Source organism: Petaurus breviceps, unplaced genomic scaffold (genome assembly GCF_028583685.1).
Source record: "Petaurus breviceps papuanus isolate PSGF00001 unplaced genomic scaffold, PetGlider_PUasm1.0 90556, whole genome shotgun sequence".
NCBI lineage: Eukaryota > Metazoa > Chordata > Mammalia > Diprotodontia > Petauridae > Petaurus > Petaurus breviceps.
In genome coordinates, this window is record NW_027187273.1 from 4,857,407 (window position 1) to 4,882,687 (window position 25,281).

Below are 25,281 nucleotides of genomic sequence, written 5' to 3' on the forward strand. Positions count from 1 at the left end.
CAGTACTATATCTCCAACATGCTCAAAGGAAAAGAACCAATTATACAAAAATATTTATAGCAGTCCTTTTTTGTGATGGCAAAGTACTAGAAACCAAATGGGTGCCTAACAATTAGGGAATTGCTGGACAAATTATAGTATATAAAAATAAAGTAGTTCTATAGTGCTATAAAAATAATGAAAGGAATGGTTTTGGAGAGACCTGTAAAGACTTGTATGAACTTATTATGTATAAAATGAACAAAACTAGAACAATGTATACAATAACAACATGGTAAAGACAAACACATGTGAAAGACTCTAGGTGATGCAGTTAACTAACCACAGTTCTAGAGGAGACTCATGATGAAGCATGATCCCTACCTCCTGACAGAGATTATGGACTCAAGGTACATATTGAAAAATATTTTTGATGTGGCCAATGTGAGAATTTGTTTTGCTTAATTATTCATATGTATTATGAGGATCTTGTTTTGTTTTCATTTTTTCCAATGCAAGAAGAAGAGGGAGGGAGAGAAACTATATTTTTGCTTATCAAAAAAAATACTCCATTTTTTTAAATGGTCCCAGCCCTCATGGCCTCAGTCGAGTCAGAAAGAAAAGATGGACACTTTGGAAACAACTTGACAACAAACCTTGAATGGTAAGTGATATGGAACGGGCAGTAAGTGCTATTGAAGGTTAAAGAGTGGACAAGTTAGAGGCAGTTAGAATAGTCAGGGAAGGCTTCATGGAGGAGACTGGTCCTGTTGTTGCTTATCAAAGAGGACCAAGAGCTGAGTCTTTAAGGATGTATAGGATTTGAATAGTACAAAAGAATGAGAAGCCATCACTGATAAACAGAAGAGCTCAAATAAAGGCTTAGCAGTGGTAATAACAGCTGGCAGGTGCCAAGAACAATGAATTGTTGGTGGGCAGCATCAACATGCCTGATTATCAGAAAGAATTGCTTTCCCTCCGGAATTGATTTCTATTAAGGACAAGTCACATATGGTTTCCTGACTCTTAGATTTCAGTGAAAGTTGGGAAAGGATCCAACAAAGGACCTGCTACTCAGACTGGGAATCATCAGGTGCAGGATCATCAGAGAGGGAGCTGGCCCTAAGATTTAGACTAATAAAGCTGGACTGATTGCATCATCCTCTGCCAGAGCCAGCCATGGTCATAAGTAGGATGCTGCCTATGTGGTATTTAAAGAGCACCACAAACATTCTCCTGGCCCCAAATAGCTTCCCTACCAGCCTGAAGCTGATACCTGAAATCCCACCATTAAAGAGCCTTTCCTTGGGGTTGGCAGTGATGTATGTCTAAAGATAAATATCCCCCAGGATGTGGTGACTGTGATCTTTTTGTTAGTCATTAATACCTCAGTATAAGTTAATTAATCCAATGCTTTCTAGCAGAAAAGGCAGCTGAAAGGATCCAACCTCTTAGCATTTACTAGCTGTATGACCATGAACTAATGTGAGCTTTAGTGACAATAAGAGGATCATAGCCAATGAAAACAGGAGGGGGTCATCCCACTGTATTCTACTTGGAGTGTATGGGGTGTTAAGAGAAGACTAGCACTTCTGGAGTGAGAGCTTCCCAAGTCCTTTCAGGACTGCTTATTCACATTTGGTGTCCAATCAGCCACCCAACCCTACCTGTGGCTCCAAGAAGCTGCAGTATGCACAGTGGCCACACCCTGGTGAAACCATCTTGACAGACAGGTTAAACCAGACTGAGGGTAAGTGACAGGCATTAAACCCTTTCATGGGTTAAGAAGATGTCTACCCTAAGCATGTGAGGACTTTCCCCCAGGTGATGTATGAGAACAATTTGTTCCAATAGCCATGAAGGTAGCTGAAGCAGGTGCTGTGGAGGGCTTAGAGCTTGGTCAGACAGCAAAGACACCAAGGTCACCCACTATCCCAGGCCATCAATCGTCCTATTTTTGTCTTGCCACCAGACGTCAATGACTCCGGAAGAAAGAGTAAGACTAGCAACTTTTGTGCAAGTCTGCCTCACTTAAATCCAATCCACACACAAGTCAAGGTATCACCTCATGATGTGATTGGTCCCCTTCAAAAACAAGGACAACGAACAACAATTTGGCAAACCTCATCCATTTAGGTCAGCATCACAATTTAAGAAGGACATTGATAAGCTGGAAAATGTTGAGAGTGGGCAATCAGGATCATAAAGGGCCTTGAGTTCATTGATATGAGGATAGGTTGAAGGAACTGGGCATATTTAGCTTGGAGAATACTCAAGAAGGATATGGCAGCTATATTCAAGTGGTAAAAGGGCTGTCCTATAGAGGGGAAACTAGATTTGTTTTGTTCCAGAAAGAAAAATCAGGAGTGATGGGTAGAAGTCACAAAAAAAGTGAATTTAGTCTTGATGTCAGGAAAAACTTAACAATTAGAATTGTCCAAATGTAGAGATGGATGCCTAGAAAGGTAATAGGTTCCCCTTCCTCTGAGGTCTTCAATCATAAGCTAGATAATCACTTGTGAGGAGTGTTAGAGTATGGATTCATTTCGTGTATGGGTTGGACTAGATAATGTCTGAGGTACTTTCTGATTCTCAAATTTGGCAATTCTTTGTCTATGAACTGTGTTCCAACCCATCAGGGCCTTGCTAAGTGATTGGTATGCCAATCTCTGCTAAATGAATGTATGGCAAAATGCTGGTAGTTTTTCATTTGTTTGTTTGATAATATTTTATTTTCCCCCAATTACATGTTAAGACAATTTTTAACTTTTTTTCTTAAGTTTTGAGTTCCAAATTCTATCCTTCCTCCCTCCCCTCTCCTATCCCTGAGACAGTAAGCAATCCATTACAGGTTATACATGTGCAATCATATAAAACATTTCCATGTTAGCCATTTTGTACAAGAAGACTCAAACAAAAAAAATGGAAGGCAGGAAGGAAGGAAGGAAGGAAGGAAGGAAGGAAGGAAGGAAGGAAGGAAGGAAGGAAGGAAGGAAGGAAGGAAGGAAGGAAGGAGAGGAAAAATAATATGCTTCAGTCTGTATTCAGACAACATCCTTTGGGATTGTCTTGGATCATTATATTGCTGAGAATAGCTGTCATTCACATTACAATATTTCTGTTACTATGTACAATGTTCTCCAGGTTCTGCTCACTTCACTTTGCATCAGTTCACTTAAATCTTTCTAGGTTTTTCTGAAATAATCCTGCCTATCATTTCTTATAGCACAATAATATTCCATCACAATCATATACCACAGATTGTTCAGCCATTCCCCCAATTGATTTCCAATTTTTAGCTACCACAAAAAGAGTTGCTAAAAATGTTTTTGTACATATAGGTCCTCTCTCCTCTTTTTTTAATCTCTTTGAAATACAGACCTACCAGTGGTATTGCTGGATCAAAGGGTAAGCACAGTTTTATAGTCTTTTTTAGCCCAAATTGCTCTCCAGAATAGTTGGAGCAATCCACAACTCCACCAATAATGCATTTGTATGCTGTTAGTTTTTTAAGAGTTATATCTTCCAGGTTATACTCACCTTAGGAAAAAGGAATGTGTGGCCAAAGGCAAGTCACTCAACTACTTAGTGCCCCAGGCAAATCTGTAAGACTCTAAATTGCAGGCAAAATGCTCATCTGTATTGAGAGAGGGAGTTTCCTCACTGGGAATACCTTATACTTACAGACCTCGTTAAAAGAAAGAGAGAGAGGGAGAGGGGATGGGGGGAGGGGGGAAGGAAGGAATCTGGCAGTAAGTTATGCCTGAAACCATAGGGACAAGGCAGGAATTCCTGGCACTGAGCCAGGCTATCAGGAGAGTTGGGAGTAAGGAGGTCTTTTGGCAACATCCTTCATATTGTATGACTGCCTTATCTCCCTAGTTATATGGCAGTCCTTTGGGAAATGATTATGAAGCTATCCTCAGAAGGAATTTCCAATCATTTCCATTGGCAAGTATCCCTCTTCCCCACAATCCATACTGTGAGACAGGAACTGGGCAGGTGTTCGGGCATAGGCAAATTCTGTTCTCAGTCAGGTGTCACCTGCCCATCTGGAAGTTCTCCAAGAATCATCCAATGAGATGTCTCCCAGGTCCATGTGAAATTATCTTCCATTCACATCAGCTCATCATAGCTCATCATTCTCTGGAATTTTTCAAATACCAAGTCTGAGTTCAGTCAGCTGCCAGGGGAAAGCCAGCAGCATTTAAAGTAAAGTCAAAGGGTTTGGAGCTATAAGGAATGCAAAGGGCCACATGGAGCAATCTGGCATAGCCTCTTCCTTGAGGATTGGCATGGGCATGTGCCTTCCCTTCCCCCACCCTCACAAATAGCAATACACCTGGAAATCTTGGCTTGGAGAACTGAGAGAGAGGAAAACATGACCAAGAAAAAACAAAACAAAACCAAGGGAGAAGCACCAAATCTGAGCAAAAAGATTCCACCTGTTCCTTACACTCTGTGGCATGGTTTGAAACTCTTTTACAAATTTCTTTTCTGTCCAACAATGCCAGACTGCTCTCCTTCCTGTAATATCACAAATAATCACCTCCCTTCTTTTCCTTCCTGAGGATTGTATTTCCACTTTACTTCATACGTTGAGGCTCAAGGAAGATCTCCCAGCACTGTAATATCAGTTGCTCAAAAAAGGAAATTACTGGGTGCTATCGATGCAGCATGAGCAGAACTATGGAGGAATAAGGTGTTAGAAGAGCAAGGTGATCAGGCCTCTGTCTCATTGTGCTAGAAATTAGAAAGTACCTAAAGAGTTTATATTACTTAGTTAGCATAGAAATAACTGGGCTTCACAAGGATAATTACTTAAAAATAAAAGATACTAAGAACAGTTTATGGTAGTGGATTGCAAGCCAATGGCTAAGGAAGATCTGAGTTCAAATCCCACCTCTGACAGATACTAGCTGGCCACCACAGGCAAGTCACTTATTTCTCAGTGCCTCAGGCAACTCTTAGGTTGCAAATTTCGAAGTAACAGACAATCTGCACAGAAAAAAGTAATTTCCTCATCCTAAAGTTCCTAAACCAGGGAAATCGTTAATCTGGAGGGCCTCCTCCCTCAAAAAAAAAATAAGCTAACAGATGACATTGCCTCCTTCTAGTGGCCACACCTCAGATGAGCTCTTCCCTGGCCTGCCCTGACTCTGCTCTTGCCTTTCTAGCATAGGTTTTGAGGTATCCTACATAGTCTTTGCCATTCCCCATTCAACTGAACTGAGGGCATGTTTGTGCTGTTGACACAGGGCATAAAATTGCTAGGTACAGCTCTGCTCATGAAACCCAAGGAGCATCCCACTGCCTCTCAGGTCAAGGCTAAAGTCTTCAGTCTGGCATACAGAGTCACTTGCAAGTTAACCCTAGCCTACTTAATACATGTAGCTTTCACTATTCTAACACAAACCCTCTACTCTAACCCAGACTGTTTACTTATAAACATTTCTATTTATAAAAATACTTAAAAATAATTTGCCAAAGGCCATTCAGCTTATAAGGATCAGAATTGTTCTTTCTATAAGGTTATACTTCAGTCTGGAGTGACCCACTCCCTCCTTCTCTGCTATCCAAATTTTAATCATCCTTCAGATACCACTCCTCCAGGAACCTTTTCCAACAGGCTCCCACTGACTTTTCCTGAACTGCACACAGAGGTGTGCTGGTAAATGTTTAACAATCAGCTGGGGGTGGGAAAGAGAATGTATGCAAGACATTCTTTTAAGTTTAATCTGCATTATTTATATTTTCTCTATCCCTTTCTTAAGTCTATACAATCAACAAAATAATAAAACAAATCTTGATTTGTAACATTTGCCATTTCCTAGGTATAAATGCTGACACAGAAAATTTAACTATGAGTTCTCTCAAGTCAGTACAAGTTAGCTCCAGCAGACCCTAATGTAATGAGAATGGGAATTTGAAGATCTTCCCTGCCCTTTAATAGACCTAGGGGGGAGTTTGAAGACCTCCCCTGCTTTGAAAGTAAACTCTGCCCCCTAATAGGCTGAATGTAGTCACATGGAGCCTGTGGTGGGAGGATTTTGCTGAAGGGAAGCAGAGCCCGAAGGAAGCTGGTAGTCAGAGCTAGCCAGACCATGGGGGAGAGATGATGCTTGTTAAGGAGATAGAGAGGTTTGTGAATAAATATTGATCTTGTATTGGTTTGTGGGAAGGCTGAAGGATAGCATGGCTCTCAGTATTATTATGGCTTCTGAATATCTTTAGTACTATGATGGAATCAGCTTACTGGTTTTGGGATTCAGTTTTCTAGTGTCTAAATAAATGCTTCAGTTCTATTCTCTATCTGGAGAATCTCCTATATTTTGTGATTGGACATCATGCCAATACTTATAATCTCAGTCTTTATCGTGATTGTAGGCATTGTAAATATTGCATTGGGGCTACAATGAGTTCTCTCAAGTCAGTACAAGACCCTACCTGTACATATTAGGACCTAATGATATTCTGCTAAGAATTGTGCCTTAATTGTGTTAGTCCTGATTTCTCAGATAGACTGTAAATTTCTTGAGGGTCATCTTCTCCTTTGTTTCCCCACCATGGTGGCTCCTACAAAGGGATCAACAATAACTATTTGAATAGAACTACATTAAACTATCTAATGAAGCAAACTGGGCAGATGGAAACATTTCAGATGAGCTAAAGGAAAATACCTATAGGTTCATAGCTGAGAGTATTTTCAGCAGGTGGTATTTTCTTAGGCAATAGATACAACAGCAACAACAGTTGGGCATTTATATAGCACTTTAAGGTTTACAAAGTACTTTATAAATAATTCATCTTATTTATAATATATATAAATATACATATAAATGAATATAAATATTTATTTATAAATATTTCATTTTATTCTTACAACAACCCTGGGAGGTGCTATTAAATCATCCCATTTACAGATGAGGATAACAAGGCAGACAAAGGTTAAGTGATTTACTCAAGATCACACAGCTAGTAAGTGTCTGAGACTGGCTCCTGACTCCAGGCCCAGCGTTCTATACATTTCTTCATCTAGCTTCCTGGGTGCATACAAAGATGGTGGAACCAGAAACTGTGATTCCAAGATACCAATACAATGGGTCACATAGCAAAAATTTCAGCCACATTGACAAGTGTTTGATGAATTTTTTGTTTGCCTAAAAAAGACCAAATAACCAATCCAAATCATTTTCTTACCGACTGAATTGACCATTGATTTGTTATCATGTAAATACCACACACAGACATCATAGAACTGCAGAGCATAGTCATTAATGTCAGAAATAACAGACAGAGGTGATTCAGCCAGAGATTTTAAATTCTCTAACAAGGTCCAGTAGACGACTAGAGCCTTCAGTTTTCTCTTTACAAGATAATATTTATCCAAAGAATAGAAAAAGTGCTGAATTTGGAGTCAGAGAGAGAGACCTAGGTTAGAATTCCACCTAACTTTGGGCAAGATTCTCCATGTGAAATAGTTAGGTGGCAGAGTAGATAAAGCACTGGGCCTAGAATCAGAAGACCTGAGTTTAAATACAGCCTCAGACACTTACTAGTTGTGTGATCCTGTACAAGTCATTTAACCTCTGTCTGCCTCAGTTTCCTCAACTATAAAATGAGAACAAAGATAGCACCTACATCACCAAGATTGTGAAAATCAAATAAGTTAATATTTGTAAAGCGCTTAGTATCTAATCTGGCATTTTCATGGCACCTATCTGACACATAGTAGGCGCTATATAGATGTTTATTTCCTTTCTTTCCCCTTCCTACTTCTCTGTACCTAAGTTCCCTCAACTGTGCAATGGAGATATAGAGATAAGAATACATGCACCTACCTTACAGAGTTGCCTGAATATCAAATGAGATGATGTATATAAAGTGCTTTGTAAACTTTGGAGTACTATATAAATGCCGGATATCTCTATTATTTTATTATTATTATTACTCTCCTATTCAATGGAACATAAAATCAAGAGTGTTATAGGAAAGCACATGGTGCCTCTGAGCTGAGAAAATATAACTACTATAGGAGGAGATTTTCTAAAACCTGGCAGAGTTTTAAACCCTAGGTTAACCTTTGGGCAGAGAGAGAGCTATCTCCTCACCATCCCTAGTAAGAAAATTTATTCATTTCTCCCTGATCTCCTCTTCCAGACACAGGAAGGTGAGCATTAGTGGGCAGGAGAGGTTGTTACTAAGGCAGGTCTCTCCCATTGAGCCCTCTTGTTGCCATGAACAATTTATATGGCCTCAGTTTACACATATGGAAAAGGAGAGTAATACTTATGGTTATTGTCTACTTCACATGGATGTTAGGAGGATTCCTTTCTCTTCTTTGATAAATTACTTAGACTGTTAGAAAGATGATGTGGGGGGAGGGGGCGGGAAGCACCAGCCTGAAAGTTACCAAAATATTCAAATGGATTTGTGATGTCATCAATTTGGAGTCCCCAAAATGATACAGATAGCAACCCATCCATTCCCTCCCATCCTGTGTGACTTTTATCAATGTCCTCCCAAGTGTACAACACAGGTGGATTCACTCAATATGTTCAAAGGCTTTCTTACTTTCTCCTGACATCACAAAGATACCAGTGAGGCACTCTGACTATCTGTCATCCCTCACTCTTACCACATAACCATAGTCTTCTTTTTGTACCATACAATTACTTGATGACATCTTTTGTTTCTATTCTTATTTGGAGATCTTCTTTGGTAATGTATTACAGAGCTCAAACCCATTCTTCTCTTCCCTATTTCCCTCTGTGTGCTGCTCATCTTCAGTTCTTCAAAGGCCAATTCCAGGTCTCACTGACATACAGAAACATTAGCATAGTGTTTGTATTGAAGAGAAGGACTTTTGTTGTTATGAGAAACTTGGAATCAGTAAAAATGCTTTGCAACTTCCCAAAAACAATCTAGTTTGCTCTTCTCGTTTTTAAGCCTGACCCAAATATTTATACTGCATTGTACTGTACTGTCTGTCCCAAACACACATAATGAATGAGTGAAAAAGCATTTATTAAGCACTTAAGTGCAAAACACTAGGGAATCCTAAGCAGAAGGGATTCAAATAGAAACATCAATATAGTCCTGGATCTTAAGGAAGTTCACTCTATAATTGGGAAAGACAACACTTTTTTTTTAAAATGAAGCTTCAGGGCAAATGGAAAGGCACAGGGCTCTTTAAGTTACATCAGTAGGTCAGATGATAAGACCAGAGGTCTGTAAGATATTGGACAAAATACCTCTATAAGGTGTCCATTCAAACGCACCCTGGGAGGTGCATCCATTTGGTCTGTCCAATGTGCATAGACAGGCCAAATTCCTTTGAGTGAGTACAGATCTCTTCCAGCAGATTCTTCAAGTGTCTTGGGGCTTGATGTAATCAACACAATATCATCTACTAACAGAAGTATCTGAAGAAACTCACCTGAGAATTAGGAAATTTAAATTCTAGTCCCAACCCTTGCTTTCTAGATCTTCTGTAAGGCACTTTACTTCTGGGTTTTAGTTTCATTGTCTATACAATTGAGTAGATAGCCACAAAGTCCTTCACACTCCAAAATCTATCATCCTATGATATCCAAGGTCCCTTTAAGTCCAAAGACAGTATTTTATTCTGTCTGACAGTATTATTCTATGATGTAATTGGAAATTAAGTGAAATTCTTGGTTGTCTGGCATTCTATCAACTGATTAACTGGAATTCCAAATTAATCAGGCACTTCCTCCACCCATACCTCTAGCAGAATGATAACTGATGTTCAAGATGCTGCCCCTGAAGCCCTGAACTGCTTTCAGAGGTCTTAATTAAAGATTAGATTATGTTTAGTTGAGTTTGACTTTAATAGACTTTATTATATTATAATTATTTGAAAATTAGGTCCATTTAGGATATATGTGGTAAATCTATTAATCAAACTCTTTGATTGCCCAGAAACCCCTACTGCCTGGCTATACCAGATGACTAAGAATTCAAAATACATGGTAAAATCTCAAGGGAAAATGTAAAATTTATTCATGTTTTATACCATCATCTCTCCTATGACCATCACATTGTTTCTATCTCTAAGCAGAGGCACCAAAATCCCCATATCTTTTAGTTATTGATATTAGTCCCTATGTCCCTTATGGACAAAGATACCCAAGAAACAGCCCTATATGAAATAGGGAAGCCCATTTCCCCAGCTATAAACCATATATCTATTTCTTCCTCCTCTGAATTCCTTTAGCATTTATTGTCTACCACACATGTTGGCATTTATCATAAGTGCCTTGTTTTGTTTGGTTTGATTTAGTTAACCATTCAATGTACATAAGCCTTGTTTCCCTGACAAGATTATAAATTTCCTCAGGGCAGAAACAGTCTTCTTCTGAAACCCTCCTAGTGCCTAGTACAGGGTTGAGCACTCAATCAACACTCTTTAAATCCTTCATGGGTTAGATTGAAGTATCATTTTTTCGGGACAGTCTTGCCAGATGTCAATGATCCTGAGATTTCTGCATGAGATTTGGGATCATGAAACTTTTAAAACCATGGACACAATTTAGATTTATCACATCCTAATGATGTCTTCATAACACTAAAACACTGTGATGTGTCTTATGTAGCTATACTATAAACTCTGTGAGTAGTATATGTGTTATTTATGTCTTTGTATCCCCCCTCAGCTCTGACCACCAAGTACAGTGCTTTACATATAAAAATTTGCTAAATATATCCATAAATTCCATTATTTGAATGGGGGTTATTTTGTCTACTTAATTTCAAACTCCAGGTCAATTTATTTATTCACGCCCACCGTTTAAAGAGTTTTTATTCTTCCTCCCTACCACCAGCACCACATCATGACCAAATCAACTAACTGAATGCTTTAGTTTCACATGGGCCTAAATCAAATAGTACGAAAAACAAACCAAAAAAATTCCTTTTCAAGGAATAGCTTTCTAAAGTAAATCCACAAATAACCAAGTTTTTCTATTGGCAATTCAACAAAAACTGTTTCAGACAGACATATTGAACAAGGAAGGTTTTGTCTTTTTATAGTTCATGTTTTATGGCAGATAATTATAATAAGTGACATTAAATGAGAAAAAAACTGAATAAAATGAAAGAATTAGTTGAGACTACTTGTCAGAGAGCAGAAAACAGGCCCACTGCCTTTAAAAGTGGGGCTACACTAAGAACAAAAGCTTTCGATTCATCCCATCTTGTTTATAGGCTTCCAAAACACACCAGGTGGAGCTAAGGTCAGTTTGGAGGAGGGGCAGAAATATCAGCATGTCAAGAAAGTCTCTAAACCATCAACCTCCATCGCTCACCCCTAAATCTTGGGAGGATGGCCGGCCCTGTCTGTAGAATGGTGAAACAGGATTCCATTTCTTAAAGCAAGATGAGCAGAATGGAGACAAAGAACTCATTTGGGGAGTGTGGATCTATTTTAAAAGGAAACCTCTATGTCACTGACTTTCCTCAGAGAGGAATATGAAAGCCATAGGATATATTTTCTGAATTACTAACCTGTAGGATATGAGAAGAGTTTAGTGGTCTAGGAAACAGCAGCCTGGACAAGGTTACCGGATTCAGTTTTCTTAAATAGCTGTTTCTGATGATTCACACACACACACACACACACACACACACACACACACACACACACACTAGGTTACTACTACCACTGACAAACTATTGTGGCCACACTGGACATACACCAAAGAAACAATGCTAACCATTCTCCAAGTCTGTAACACATGCCCAGAGAAAAGGGTTGGAGAAATTGGGCCAGGGATTGGGGGGAATTGGGAGGGGGAGGAATAAGGATATTGAACAAGTCATTCCAAAGGGAATATAGAGTGCCAGAAGGCACAGCACTGGAGATGCTTCCTCTCCCTAGCTGTGGACTGATTCTTAAACAAAACCCGTCCAGCTGTTCGGCAGGTATAATTGCCTCCTCCAGCACGCTTGCTAATGTCAGTGCCTCGCCGGGCGTGGGGAAGGAAAGAAATGGAGAAACTGATTACTTACAGCTCTGGGGTAGCCCGAGCAATGGCAGGCAGGCCGCCAGGCAAAAGGACGCAGACTTCGACGTTTCCCCCAGCGAGCCCTTCAGTTCAGCACAACGGCCAGCTCCTAGCCCCGGGTCCTCGCCTGAGTGATTCGCCATCCCCGCAACCCCCACAATTCCAGGCAGCTCTGCAGCCAACGAGGGGATGTAGAGGAAAGAAGGATTTACTGCCGAAAAAGAGCTCCATGAACAGGAAAACCTGTCCGGTGCCCGCCCTGCCTGGCCCACTTTTCCCTCCCAAGGGAAAAGCTAGCTTTAAGCCTTTAAGTTCTTTTCCCTGCCAGGAGCTCCTCTGACATCCAGCTAAACTGGGGCGGACCCTGCTTCTGTGGACTATAGGCAACGAGTGGTGGATGAGGGCTGGGACCTGCAGCAGTCTCTTGTGGCAGGCAGGGAAGGGTTAAGCACAGGGGCTCTTTCTCGCTGGTTTTGCTGTCAGAGGAGCCTCTACATCCAATCAGATGGAAGAGTAGGATAGAGATGGGGGTGGGTATTGGGGAAAGGGGGAGGATGAGAGGGAAAGGGGGGAATGCTGCCTTTCCGTTGAAGAAGTAAATAATTCTGCACTAACAATAATAAACAAAGTGATGCGGTCTTTTGCCAGAGATAAATGACCATTCAGAGGAATTCCTTTACAGCCAAGCCAAACAGATCCAACTCACCGTTTGGCGATCGTTCAGAGAAATAGAAGGAGCGCTCTATCCACCTCTCTTCATGCAGCACTGCTGTGGTTTGGAGTCTCTGGTCCCAGGTTCTTGTGGTGATTTTTAGACTCAAATAGAGCTATGTCAGCTACAGCTGCTCTCCTCCTATCTCCCTTCCTCCTCCTTTTCTTTTGCCCCCTCTTCCACCAGCTTGTCGATTTCCAACCCCAGACCTAACGCTTCAGTTTGAAGAGGGAACTTGCTGTGGTTAACAATGAATGATCTCTCCACTCTGTTTGACTGCCAAGAATCCCTTGAGAGTGGATCAAGACTACTCCTTCCAGTCAGATATGTGCACAAATCTTCTAAGGAGACTGGATGGTCAAAACAGGTTGCCTGCATGTGAGCAGCATGTTATTACCAAAAAAGAAAAATGTCTGTCCCTGATTCAGGTTCAGGAACTCAATCAGCAGGCTTTTAAACGGGCTGTTTGAATGATAACAAAACTTATCTATTTATTCCCTTACTAGGTTAGAGGAAATAGTGAAGAGTAAGGAATTGAAGAAAATTTCACTCTTTTGAGAAAAGGTGATTGTTTTTCCCCAAAAAAAATCAAGTCCTACCAGGATTTTTCTTTGTCCTGAGGCGTGCTTACTAATGCAAATAAGGATATACCTCTAACAACAATCTGTACTGGGTACCTATCAAGTGCCCAGCCTTTTATCAGATAAAACTGGGAGGAGACAGAAGAAAAGTAACAAGTGAGCTGTGCCCTTGAGTACCTTAAAATCCAGCTGGGGAGGGATCATGTTGTTGAGTAAGATATGTGATTGGAACAAGCAGTGCAAGAGGCATTCAGAGAGAGAATATAGTGATGGACATGGATTGGAGTAGTCCTAATAGGCTTCATGGAGGACTTGGGAGCTGTTTAGTTTAACAGATTACATGTATAGGAGAGTAGTTAGAGAGGCAGGGTGTGGCCCGTTTATGTTAAACCATAAATTCCAGGTTGAGATGAGAAGGATTTTCTTGTCCACTAGACCACACTACCACACTCGAAGCAATAATTTAGTAAAAGGTTAAGGGACCTCAGAAATCATCTAATTCACATGCAGTCCCAATTTTATAGATGAGGAAACAGTGGCTCAGGGAGGGGAAGTGACTTGATCATGATGCCAGAGCTGAGACCAGACATCAGTCCTCCTAATGTCCAGACAAATGTGTTTTCCACCAGTGTCCTTCTGTGAAGCTTTATCTAGAACAGCCTCATTATTAGATACAAATGCCAGACATGAGAAAAGAGTAGCTAGCTGGCTGACTCATGCCTTCCTCAGCAAAATTGTAAAGTTGACTTTAATTTCTTCACTCTTACTCCCACAAGCATTTATTAAATACCTTCCATTTGCCAGACAGTACTAATGAAAAGTATTGGGGGAGAAATTATCATGAAAATTATTGTAGCTTATACTGAGAAATTGTTGCTGAGAAATTGTAGAGAAACTGAATGAAGAATATAGCAGTTGATATTTTCCCCAAAATTAGCAACAGCCACATTCCCAAAAAAGTACACTGTTTAGGAGATACTTTTTCCCTATTTACCTCCTCACCACCTCTTCTCCCCCCACTTGTTTATTCAAATGACACATCTATAAGATAAGATCTTTCAAATAAAATCGACATAATTTTGATGCTGCACAACCACAGTACAAGGGTGGAAAAAAGTGATGAGAAAATATGGGGAGAAAGAGACAGAGAGAGAGACAGATAGAGAGAGACAGAGGCGAAGAGAGATGTCATATACATACACGTGCAATACATAGACACAAATGTTAAGCAAAAGTATGGTTTAGGGAGAAAGAAATGAGAGTGACCAAAGATTATACTGAAACCTCTTGTCTCTTAACATGACTACTTTCTTTAAAATGAAGAACTGATAGTTACTAGACATAGCAAGCACTTCATAAAATCACACACACACACACATACACACACAATCACACACACACACAGAAATTAACCACATTTGGGGTGGCTAGGCAGTGCAGTGTATAGAGCACCAGCCCTGGAATCAGGAGGACCTGAGTTCAAATCTGACCTCAGACACTTAACATTTACTAGCTGTGTGACCTTGGGCAAGTCACTTGACTTGAATTGCCCTGCATTCCCCCCTCAAAAATAAAAGGTTATAAATTAACCACATTATAACATGCAGGAGGGAAAAAAATCTATTATTGATGTTGGAGTTATCCCTGAGTTAGCTGTCTGTGTGCAATCTGAACTAAGATCATAATTTGCCACAAAAAAGAAGAAATTAAAATGAAAAATATATGGTGAAAAATCAAAATTATTTAACCCTTAATTAAATAAGTTCTTGAAATTTAAATGTCGGGAAATGGATAATCAAATGATATTAAAAGCAACTATTATAATTTCAACCAGAACTTTAACAAATATAAATTAATTTTCAAAATAAGGAAACCAAAAGAGTCCAGAAAGCAACTTAGTCAGCTAACACAGATGGACTTTCTAGCCTCTTCTAGTTCTAGTCTATAATCTCAAGATCTCATAATATGACTTACCTGTCAAATGGAGAGTTGGCTGCCGAAGGCAACATTGAGTTAAAAAATAAACTTATATGTAAAATCTTACAAAGAAGACTAATGGATAATTATGAGTAGCAGCATCTTTAAAGCAGGGAGAAGCAATGAAGGGTAAAACAAGTTTAAAGAAAGATTTTCCAACTAAGCAAAGGCATCCCAAAGACATTCAAGGATGAAAATGGAAGAAAGACTTCAAAGAGAAGTAAAAAGGAAAAGACTTCCAAAAATTATTTCAATTGTTTTCTTCATCAAGGATAGTAGAACCACTATACCTGATGGTTCTGATATTATTATCTCTGAGGTGCCTGTAGAGGAGGTAGAAATGGCACCAAAGAGAACAAAAACAGAAAAAAGCAGCTATATTGTTCCAAATATAGAGAGAGTAGATTCATGCTGGAGAAGATAAATCTATAAAGGCATTGAGAGACTAATATACAAAGATTCTGAAGAGGGGAAGATTACAAAAACTGGGAAAAAATCTCAGACCTTATTAATATTGAAAAAAAGTGACTATACACAAATCAAGGGCATTTGCAATGAGAGATTAGGGAATAAGTAGGCAAAAGCCTGTGACATTTAACATGTGAAATTTAACAACATATCACATCTTTACCAGCTCACAATTAATTGTTGTACAAAAAGTAAGACACCATATTCATTGTTTAAAAAACACATTAATTCAGAACTAAGTTCTTTCCTCCCTCTTAGACTCTTCTTGTACATACATACATCAAGATGATTCAAGATTCCTTGGAAGATAAACAAAACAAAACAAAATCAGATGGTTCAATGACCATCTGATAAGAAACATGAGGTGAGGCACAAAACAGGAAGATTGCTGTTTACCAAAGGTTATTCACCATTAGGATGGAGGAGCTCCAGTGCAGAATCCATGCTGGAAGAAGAATTTCTTGTGGATTGTTAAGTCTTCCAGATGCTCCTGTTTGCAGATGACATTGTACTGATTGCATCAAGTCTCAAGGCACCATGGAGCCTCCTAGAAGAGATTTATAATGATTCAAAGTATCCTTCCCATTCACACAGGAAAGATCAAATGTATGAAGAATGTCTACTGCCCAGATTTCAATATACAAGCCTATAGAACTTGTCTGCTGTAAATCTGGGACAGGTAGTACAGAGAGACAATGAGCTGGTTCCAGAGTTAAAAAGGAAGAAATTGGACTGGAACATGAAAAGGAGAGTAATGTGTAATAAGCTGCAAAGGACAGTTGAAACCAGATTTCGAAGAGCTTTAAATACCGAGCAAAAGAGTTCATACATATGTTATCCTAGAGGCAGTTGGAAGCTACTGGAACTTTTGAGCAAGTATTAATTATGAATTTTGCCTCAGAAAGATTTTGAAGATCACCTGGAAGGATAAGGTACAAGACAATGAGGTTCTTACTCAAACTAAACGGCCAAGCATTCAAATTCTATTTCAGACAGCACTTCTTCGATGGGTTGGCCACATTGTTCAAATGCAAAATGTATGCTTACCAAAAAGTATAGTTTATGGAGAAGTCACACAGGGCAAGCATTCACATGATGGTCAGAAGAAGTGATACAAGGACACTCTCAAGGTCTCTCTCAAGAACGTTGGAATTGATTGTGTCACATGGGAGACACTGGTACAGGACTGTTCAGCATGGCATACCCTCATTAGAGAAGGTGCGGTGCTCTATTAGCAAAGCAGAACAGAAACAGCTCAAATGAAATGCAGGATGCGCAAATTTAGAGAATCCACCCCAAATGTTCACACGAACTATTTGTGGTCAATCTGTGGTAGAGCATTCTGGTCTGATTGGCCACAGTTGGACATATTGAAACTTGACTTTAGCATAGTAATGTCATTTTGGTCCTCTTCGAGAATGAAGGACAACAACCAACGAACTAATTAATGAATTAATCAATTATCAATTAATCAGCTAAATATGGTCAAAATTAGAGGATATGGTCAACAAATGAATCAATTAATCACAAAGCACTTATTAAGTACCTACTACATGACAGACATCACGTCTGGGGATAGAAACACAAAGTGAGAATTTAGCTTTAGGAATATCAGTTTGACAATTGAACAAAAAAGAGTGCATTGGAAAGGGGAGTCAATGGAGGCAAGGAAATCAATTAGGAAGCTATTGCAATAATCTAGATGAGAGGTAGTGAAGGTTTGAAATAGAGTGATGATAATGTGAATATAAAGAAGGGAATGAATATGAAAGATTTTGTAGAGATAGAATCAACAAGACTTAGCAACTTATTCTCATGCTCTCATTCCTTCTTTCTACATCCTCTAGTTTCTTTTTCCCTTCCCTTCCCAAACATCCAAAATCTTGACAGTCTCCTGATTCCCCATGGCTGTTCCATAGCAAAACCTGATCAGGGGATGTGCTCTAAACTCTTTTCTCTTCCATGCTCCAAACTCTATCAAAAGTATTCCTCTACTGCCATTACCCAATTGATAAGTGGTCAAAGGATATGAACAGGCAGTTTTCAGACAGTAACCAAAGCTATCCATAGTCATATGAAAAAACGCTCTAAATCACTATTGATCAGAGAAATACAAATTAAAATAACTCTGAGGTACCACCCCACACCTATCAGATTGTCTAATATGACAGAAAAAAAATGTTGGAGGGAATGTGGGAAAATTGAGACACTGTTGGTGGAATTGTAAATTGATTCAACTGTCCTGTAGAACAATTTGGAACTATGCCCAAAGGGCCATAAAATCATACATGAGTCAACCTTTGACTCAGCAATACCACTTCTAGGTCTGCATCCCAAAGAGATAAAAAAAGAAAAAACAGAGGAAGAGGACTTAAATGTACAAAAATAGTTACAATGGTGGCAAAGAAATGAAAATTGAGGTGAGGCTCATCAATTGAGGAATGGCTGAACAAATTGTAGTGTATGATTGTGATGAATACTGTTGTGCTATAAGAAATGACAAGCAGGATGCTCTCAGAAAAATACTAGAAAGACTTGTATTAACTGATGCAAAGTGAAATGAGCAGAACCAGCAGAACATTGGACACAGTAAAAATAGTATTATATGATGATCAGGTGTGAATGACTTAACTCTTCTCAGCAGTATAAAGATTCAAGACAATTACAAAGGACTTAAGATGAAAAATGCTTTCCATCTCCAGAGAAAGAACTGATGGAATCAGAATGTATAGCAAAGCATACTTTTTTGTTTTCTTGATTTTCCTTGTTGAGTTTGGGGTTTGGGGTCTTTTTTTTGGTCTGTATCTTCTTTAACAACATGACTAATATGGAAATAAGTTTTACATGACTGCATGTGTATAACCTATATCAAAATGCTTGCCTTCTCAATCAGGGGGGAGGAGAGAGAAGGGAGGGAGAGAAGGAGAAAAATTTGGAACTCAAAATTTTTTAAATGAATGTTAAAAATTGTTTTTACATATAATTGGGGAAAATAAAATATTAAATAGATAATCAAAAGTATTTTTAAGTATATAAAATATATAAAAAATATATTAAAAGTATATATTTAAAGTATATAATAAATTCTACATGTTTAAAAAAAACTTTCCTCTATCATCCTATTTTCTTGGTTAAGTGACAATAAGCAATAATGGGTTTTGATTAATCTATATGTCATTAACCTTGAGGCCTTTCCGTGACTGACCTTTTATTCTGATTTTATAATCATGGGATTTAAAGCTAGGATTAAAACCCAGACCTAGAGTTCTTTCCCCTATATCACATTGCCTCTGGTAACACTCTGAATTTTGCTTTTGGTTCAATAACTCTTCACCTCAGGGCTTACTCTTGTTTTCCCCCACTCATCCCCTCCCCTTACCCTCATCCTATGTCTAGCTTTTAACTGCTTTGCAGGCATCTATCTCAAGTTACTTTTCCTATTCCAATTTAACCAGTCTTACTCTAAGGATTGTAAATTTTAAACTTCTAATTTCCCAGATAAAGAAACCAAAGGCACAGACACACTTCACTTACCCAGCATATATTTGCTCTTGCACAATCTCTCCCTTTGCCCTAGTTCCTGCTTCATCAGCATTCCTGGGGAGGTTATAAATGAGGGTTCCCCAAGGTGGAATTATGATCCAATGATAGGAGGTCATTAGCAGGTTTCTGAGCAGACCTCCAGGGAGGAAGGGAGGCAGGCTGAAATTTATCCCCGCCTTACTTTTGTTACACCTATGACCCAATCCTCATTAAATGAGGCACCTTCATTTTTAACTCCCACAGCTCACAAGGCATGGATCGTATCCTCCATGAAAAGAAAATGAGGATATGTTTATGATTATTTGACCTCTAGAATCCCTAGTTTAGCCTACTGAAATTAGGCCCCTTTAATTTGGGAAGACAGAGGCCAAGATGAACTTTACTGAATCTTAAAGTGTATATGGAAACAAAAATCAGTAATGCTCATCAAATCCCAGGTATAAAAAAGGGGGGAGGAGACAGAGTTTGCTCAACCACCCTGGGTAAATGAAAGGGAAGATGGCATAGTACAAAAACACTAGATAAAGTATTTGGATTCAAATCTAAATTGTGCTACTTACTCAACCATGTGTCAAGCAAAAAGTTACTTCCCCTTTGAGGGTCTCAGTTTCCCCATCTGTAAATTGAAAGTGTTGGACTAGATAATCTCTAAAACCCATTCTATTTCTGAATCCTAAAATACTAGATTTACTATCCTTTTAAAAATATACAAATTATTATTTACTTGAAAAAAGCTTGATTTAATGAATTATAGTGGACTTTGTTACCTCATTTTATATCTTTAAACAGATCATATCCAGAAGGGGAGAAAAACATGAATTTCTTCAGATCAACTGAATGGATGAGGAAAAGAAAAAAGAAAGCAAATAAGCATTTATCAGGTACTTGCTTTGTGCTAGTCACTGTGCTAAGTTTTTAACAAGATTCCTCATTTGATCCTCACAACAACTCTGCTGTTATTAATATTAATGTTTTTATTATTAATTAATTAATATTGTTGCTTAATTATTTAATCAATTATATCAACTAATAATTTAATCAATAGTTTAAATTTAATTAATTATATTAGTTAATTAATTAATATTCCTGCTTAATTATTAATATTAATGTGTTATTAATATATTAAGTTATATTGTTATTTTACAGTTGAGGAAACTAAGACAGAAAAAGGGCTAAATTACTTGCCCAGCGTCATACAATGGTAAGTATTTGAGTCTGGATTTGAACTCAGGTCTTCCTGACTCCAGGTTCATCGCTCTATCCCTTGCCCCACCTTCCTGCCTATAGTTGTATATATCATTTAGTGATTCTTTGTCTCCGATTCTTCATTTGAGCTTGAAGGAGATAATTTAAGAACCAACAGCAGGATACCCCCCTCACACAACTGAGAATAAATTTCTGAAATCGAAGGATGTTCAGATTTCAGAAAGATTTAAATATCTATTTTTAAGAAGTTGTCGGGGTGGCCAGGTAGCACAGCAAAAGAGCACCGGCTCCAGTGTTGGGATGACCTGGAAATCGAATCCCGGGCTCAGACACTTAGCACCCACCCAGAAACACCTGGCCGTGTAACCTTGAGCAAGTTACTTAACCCCAATTGCTTAGGGGCGGCCAGGTGGCTCAGCGAGTAAGAGCACCGGCTCCAGTGTCAGCATGACCTGGATCAAATCCAGGCTTAGATACTCAGCACCACACCCAGAAATAACTGGCCGTGTAACCTAGAGCAAGTTACTTAACCCCAATTGCTTTAAAAAAAAAAAAAAAGAAGAAGAAGAAAAAGTTCTTGGAGTAAGAAGGGTTTGAATTATGACTCTAATGCTTAATAGCTATGTCACTAAGGGCAAGTCACATAATATCACTCAGTCTCAGTTTCCTTAAATGGAGAGAATCATAGTTGTACTACCTACTAACAGGGAAACCCTAGTAATGTCTCTAGCTGGTTTACTTTGCTATCCCAAAAACCAAATTTATGTAAGCACACAGACTAACAAGCCATTAAGTATTGTATGAGTTATATTTAAAATTACTCCTCCCCTCTCCAAAAAAAAAAAGCAGGATCTAACTTTTTTTTTGGGGGGGGGGGTTGGTTTTTGCTTTTTGGAGGGCAATTGGGGTTAAGTGACTTGCCCAAAGACACACGGCTAGTAATTGTGTCAAGTGTCTGAGGTCGGATTTGAACTCAGGTCCTCCTGACTCCAGGGCTGGTTCTCTATTCACTGTGCCACCTAGCCACCCCAGCAGGATCTAACTTGAGTCCTTTAAGCATAAGGAAAACTCCTTCTTTTCAGAAGATATCAAGTAATCATTTCCCTGGTAAATCCCATCTTTCCCTTTGGGGAGTACAGACTCAAAGTACCAACAAAGGGATAGGTTCAGGTTGTACCTCAGTGTAACTCATTTCCTGCTTTGCCAATCTTTCTAATAGCGATCAATCATTAATTACTTATTAAGTGCTTATTATGTGCCAGGCAAAAATAAAAAGAGACAAAAGACAGTCCCCGTTCTCAAGGAGCTCCCAATCTAATGGGAGAGACAACAAGCAAACAAATCTATATGTGTATACACACACATGCACACATATATCTATATATGCAAGATATATAATATACATATATAATATATATCCTATATATAATAGGATATATTAGGATAAATAGGAATTAATTAAGGGGTAGAATTAAGAGGGGTTGGGAAAGTCTTCCTGTAAATGATGGAATCTTAGTTGGAAATTGGTTATTGTCCTTCATGCTTAAAGAAGACCAAAATGATATCACTTACTTCTTCTGAATTCTTCAAATTCATTTTATGGTACAGTAAGATCCCATTGTATATCTGCCAATTTGTTTAACCATTTCTCAATCAACAGACTTTGTTTTCAGTTCTTTGCTAACCCAAAAATGTTTCTCTGCACATTTAGGAGTCTCTTTTTCTGACTTTAACCTCCTTGGTCAAAATGTAGCATCTATCAGTCTTTCAATATGAATAAATGAAACATGAGCTTGCGCTCTGGTTGGAGTCTTCTTCTGCTTCTTACTATTGAAATTCAAAAACATTGTACCTATAAAGTACTTTGGGATTTATTTGCCTGGTCCCATTACCTTCATAGGCAGACACAGGGATCATAGGGTCACAGATTTAGAGCTGGAAAGGACCTTACAAGACATTTTACAGATGAAGAAATTGATCCAGAAAGATTAAGTGATTCTCTATGATCACACAAGTTATAATTGCTAGGGTTAAAATTTGAACCCAGCTCTTCCTTCCAAATGTAGCACTCTGACCACTATCCATTACTTCCTCATTATGTAGCCTGTATTCATCTGTTAAAACCATATAGCCATATTCATAATCCTTATTATACAGAGAGCTGGCAACATTATCCCAGTTTTACAGAAAGGAAGTGAAGATGCAAGCAGGTTAAGTGCTTTGTTCATAGTCACAGAGTTCATTCATGGCAGAACAGTACTAGAGCTCAGGCCTCCCAAATCCTTATTTTATTATTCTTTTCATTATGCTACTACATGTATACCCTCTTCCCTACTCCCTTGCCTTGCCAACAAACAAGCTCTCTCGTAGACACATTCCCTGGTTGTGAACGGAAGAGTTTCTGGTCACAATCCCCTGTATTTTATTTTAACATTTCTGAGAACTTTCATAAATATCCTCTCATTTCATCAATACAACCACACCAGGGTTAAAGGTATTATTCCCAACGGACAGTTGAGGCAGTGAGGCTCAGGAAAGTTTGGCTCATTTAACCAGTTATTGTCTATTTTAGATACACATGTACACAAGTCACAATGAGAGCCCCACTGAAGAATTTTCAGGCATTGGCCCATTTGGGGATGCCTGAGCTCCTAAATGACAGTATCTTCCCACTAGTCATGCTTTTTGTTCCCCTGTGACTAGTGTATGGAATCTCATGAGCATAAAATTTGTTCCTGTATCTGATCCTGACATGTCTCATGTCCTCTCCTGGATTCCAAGCTCCTTGAGAACAGAGATCCTGCATCATACAGCTTCATATTCAGGGCAATACTTTCACAGGTACTTAATAAACAAAAAAAGTTATTGAATGAATGAGATGAAATGAGTTTGTAAAGGTCACATAATTAGTGGTGGTCAGGACTAGAACCCAACTGTTCTGAATTGCCAGTCCTATGTTCCCCCCTCTAAAGCACTCTATTTGTCAAAGCTGGCTACCACAAAAGCCAGACCTTCCTCCCTTGGGACTATCTTATAAGGGGAAGCACAGATTGGAGACACACCTCATTATGAGCTGATCCACTCCTAAGAAGTCATTCAGCTGAGGAAATGACACTATTCAGTTCCACGGATCACGGATCACTGCTGAACAGTTGCTTTATTAAAGTGAGGCAAATTTCATTAGAATATCTCTGCTCCTGGGGTGGAGGAGAGAGAGGTAGAGAGGATGAAAATACATATCAAACCCTGAACTTCAACCCAAGGAGCACCACCTAAGCATCTTTCAGAATAAAGTACATACATAATCCCAAAATTAGTGAGTTAGAGGAGATATCCCATATCCTGTAGTAAAATAATAATAATAATGGTAACAATAACAGTTAGCATTTATATAGCACTTACTATGAGCCAGGCATTGTGCTACCGTGTTTCCCCGATAATAAGACCTATCCTGAAAATAAGCCCTCCCCTTACTGCGTAAGATTCCTCTAAAATAAGCCCTCCCCCGAAAATAAGCCCTATTGATATTGCTACTGTAGTGAAGGTGATCCCCTGTGCTACACGCTACATTACGGTACTCTCTGTATGCACCGTCCCCCCCCGCTGTAAAACGCACGCCATGCTCCCAGCTGCATCCAATCAGAGCTGCAGCAGTGAGAGCGTCATCCTGTTCTTTATTGAATTCATTATTGAATAAAGGTACATTTTTTTGTTCACATTTACCTGTTTATTAAAATTGCTGTCAATGTTCATTAAAATAAGCGCTCCCCTGAAAATAAGCCCTCTGGTGTTTTTCTGCCCAAAAATTAATAAGACAGTGTCTTATTATCGGGGAAACATGGTAAGTGCTTTGTAGATATCATCACCCTTGACCCTCATAACAATCTTGGAAGGTAGGTAATATTATTAGCTCTGTTTAACAAACCAGGAACCAGAGGTAGAGAGAGGTGAAGTAACTTGCCTGAGGTCACACAGCTAGTAAGTATCTGAGGCTAGATTAGAACTCAAAGCCCTCCTGACTTTTAACCCAGAGTTTTATCCATTATTCCACATAGCTGCTTTAGGAGAGGTTAGGAAGCTTCAAGCTTTGAACCATGATGGCACTTCCCACTAGATGGCCCTCAATATTCAATAAGGGGCTTTAACTTAATATTTTATGAAACCTCATCAAAACTTGAAACAGTTGTTATTTAGAGATTGTTGTACAAACTCAAGAAGAGATTTGGAAACCCCAGACTTTCTATGTGTTCACTGGAGTCTCACATTGGATACCTCGGAAAGACAACAACCTTATAAAAACAGGTAGAAAGCAGTAAGGGTCACTGTATAAATTGTGACTATAAAATGCAGAAGCTGGTTCCACAATAAGAATGTCATTATATTCCAGAACGTTGCTTTATTTCTAGATTTCTTTCTCAAAGACCAAGCCTTAAACCCAATTCACTCTGGAGCTCATAGATTGGACAAACAGGTCCTGCCCAAGTACCACCTACTGGTTATTTTTGGCCCTCCTGGATCAGAGTAAATGTAAATAGTAACTGTTTCTCTTTTGACCAACCCTGAGGGTCTTCTCCTCCCAGGTTGATATTTTTCTTTTATTAAAGAAACCATCCCTTGACTCATTTCTTAAAGGGGCCTATTCACTGAATGGGCCTTACCTCACTCAAAGTGAGAGCCTGAAAAGATTATAGCCTAAAAGGGCCAGGGTCTCCCATTGCATAAATCTCCAGTCATCCTGATAAATATCTGGCCACTGGACCCAGATGACTCTGGAGGAGAAAGTAGG

At 38.9% G+C, this 25,281-nt stretch overlaps 1 protein-coding gene across 1 annotated transcript in view; it reads right to left on the reverse strand.

Moving 5' to 3' along the window:
* The window catches only part of AMER3 (APC membrane recruitment protein 3), a 74,474-nt gene extending 62,052 nt beyond the window's left edge, over positions 1-12,422 (reverse strand). Inside the window, exon 1 of the mRNA XM_069063363.1 lies at positions 12,013-12,422. The gene's annotated coding sequence lies outside the window, so the exon portion shown is untranslated. The remainder of the gene's footprint in view (positions 1-12,012) is intronic.
* Positions 12,423-25,281: the final 12,859 nt, after the last annotated feature.